Here is a 2,904-nt window from a genome sequence, read left to right as displayed (position 1 = left end):
CCTGGCTTGTGAGCCCGGGGCCTCTCCGGCCGTCGTCCCCTGTCGGGGGGGCCTCCACTCCTGCTCTGGATCAAGGTCCTGCCCCCAGGGAGAGCTGGTGCCTTCGGGGGACCGGGCCCTGGTTGCGGTTGGAGAGTGCGTCCAGGGATGGTGCTCTTCTTGGCTGCCGCCCTGCCTCCCAGGGGCCTCCCCAGACACCCGGCTGCTGTCAGCTGGGGCTGGGGGGTCCTCTGGCCTAGGGGTCATCCCAGTTTGGGAGTGCCCTTCCCTGGACACTGTGTCCAAGAAGGATACATGCTCGCCCTTTGTTGGGGGCCAGGCACAGGGTGAGGGGACACTCGGCCCCACCACCCCTGTCTCCGGGAGCCCTGGCTGGGTACGGTGCCTCCTCTGAGAGATCCTGCCCGGGACTGGTGCCGCCTGCCTCCCACACAGTTGGGGACCCTGGCCGGGCACCTCCTGCCAGCCCCCTGCTTCTGTCCTAGCCTCAGGCGGGCCCTGCAAGCTGTCCATGTGCCTGTGACACCCGGTCCCTCTGCGGATGTTTGCAAACACCCCTGCCCCCACAGTGATGTCTGGGGGCCTCTCTGGGCCTTTGTGTGCCGAGTTGAGGGTGGGTGGTGGGGGGGGGGTCTTTCCATAGTTGCCTACTTCCTGTCCTCCTCGGCCCCAGGTCCAGGGGTGCCCTGCCTGCTCAGTTTCCAGCCTGAGCCCTTCCTTGAGCTGGCCCAGTCCCCTAAGCTTCTGCAGCAGGTTCCCAGATCCACCCGAGGGACTCCTGGCCAGTGTTCCCAATGGTGTCTGAGTGCTAGACTCAGTCCCTGGCCATAGATTTCGGGGAACCGCGCTCTGAGGGGCCATTGCTTCTGTTTCCTCTCCAGGTCCCCTCCCAGTTGCCTCGGAGAGCGAGGATGGGGCTGTCGGGAGGCAGAAGGGAGGGTTGGGGTGCAGAGGTGAGGCTTAGGGGAGGGAAAGTCAACTGGGCTACCGCCCCTCCCTGCCCTCCCTGGACTCAGTCCAGACATAACCTGCGGGTTGGAGGCCTGTGCACCCTTTATCTCCTAGTAGCCCGGCGGGTCCTCCTGGGTCTTCCTCAGTGTGGCTGGGTCCCCAGACCATAGGCCCCAGCAGGGTAGGGGCCCGTGCTCTGCTCTTGTTTTTGCTCCTACTTGCCCGCCCTTCCCGGGGGGGCCGCTGGCCACGACCATGCCAATCTCTTTCCCTGCTGCCTGCCTGCCTGGGTGGCCTCCAGCTCACCGCCCTGTGAGGCCTGTGGCCTCCCGCCAGGGCTGTCCTCAGGGGCCTGGATCCCCCTAGTTTATCTACCGCCCTTGCCGCCCCACATGTGTCCCTGCAGCCTGGGGATGATCCGGAGGGTTGGGGGATCGGTGCCCTTGGTTCACCCAGCCCAGCCCTAGGGCGGTTTCCCCGGTGGCCCTGCCAGGCGTGGGGCTTGGGAGAGGATACGATGGAGCCGGCACAGGGAGGGGGCAGGAGACTCTGGGTGACTCGGGGCAGGAGGGGGTGCCCCAGAGGTTCAGAATCCTGGGCACACGGTGGGCTGAGCGGACAAGTCGCAGCCTCAGGGGGACCTCCCGTCCTCCCCACTGGCACTGGATCTTTCTGGGCCTGGCTCTGCTGCCTCCCACCCCCATTCAGCTGGTGGCTTCTAGATGCTTCCAGCGTGTGCTTGGCCCCTTTGCCTCTATGCCATTGGGCCCAGGGGGAGCAGTAGAGTGGCTGGGGCTGGGGGTGGGACTTCCCCTTTCTGTGTCTTGCTTGTCCCATGTCTCCCAGTGAGTGGCCGCCCTGAGCCTGGGGCCAGCAGCCCAGCCCCAGTGAGAAATAAAAGTAGCCATCCTGCCTGAGCTGCCGCTGCCTTTTCTACTCTGCCCTCTCAACAGGAGTCAAGGAGGGAACGCATGGTGTTGAGGTCTCAGAAGGCCTGGGTTTGATGTGTGCCATGGCTGCAGGCTATGGCCTGATCCTCTCCTTCCCCTTGCTCATGTGCCTGGCCTTGAGCTGTGGGGTCTGGGGTCATGGGGACCCCTAGGGCTTCGTGTCAGATGCTGTGGAGCTGAGGGAGGATGTGGCAAGAAAGTTGAGTGTTGTCCCTGAGAGCCTTGCTTCCTGGCCCTTGTCTGCAGATGTCTGGGGTGGTAGTGTGCTTGTCAGGGGTTTGATCTGGGCCAAAGCCACCTGAAGCCCTTGGCCTGCGGAGCAGGCAACTTTGTGTGCTGCAGTTGGCATGTCCCAAGAGCATGCAGGCAGCACTAGGAGCCAGGACGACTTGGGATGTTGTGTGTTTGGGAGCAGTCTTTACAGTGGGAGAACATAGGTTAGTGTGGGAATCCACGGCAGGGGTACCAATGAGGAGATACTCAGCAGGGGCCCCAGGGTACCTGGGACTGGCACTTTGAATGCATCCACCTACTGCCACCTGTTAACCAAAGGGCCCTGTACCGAGCCTGGGGGAGGGGACCTCATCCTAATCCCTTGTTCAGGGGAATGGTGGCATGTTCAAGTTACCTGGCAGATGGCCAGGGCCTGCTGTGATTTTGAGGACTGCTTAGAGGGCCCTTGACTATCTGGCCACCTCCACCAGGGAGCCTTCCTGACATCACCCTACCCAGTAATGGGCTCTCCTCCCCAGCTCTTTGCCTCCTTGCAGCCTGGGCTCCATTCTGGGTTGCTACATGTCCCTCTCCTTGCATTGGCTCGAACTCAGGGAGGCAGAGGAAGCAAGTATAGATGGAGCCTTCTGGAGTCAGGGTGGGGTGAAGCAGGAGCCCCGGAGGGAGGTGACCTGTGGTCGGCCCACGCTTTGATATGCTCATTGGCACCCCTGTCAGGTTGGCCTTGACTGGTCCCCCAACCCCAACAAAGCTACAGCCACCCACAGGA

Source organism: Chlorocebus sabaeus, chromosome X (assembly GCF_047675955.1).
Source record: "Chlorocebus sabaeus isolate Y175 chromosome X, mChlSab1.0.hap1, whole genome shotgun sequence".
Lineage (NCBI taxonomy): Eukaryota > Metazoa > Chordata > Mammalia > Primates > Cercopithecidae > Chlorocebus > Chlorocebus sabaeus.
The sequence above is the reverse complement of the archived record's forward strand: the minus strand, read 5'-3'. Positions refer to the sequence as shown.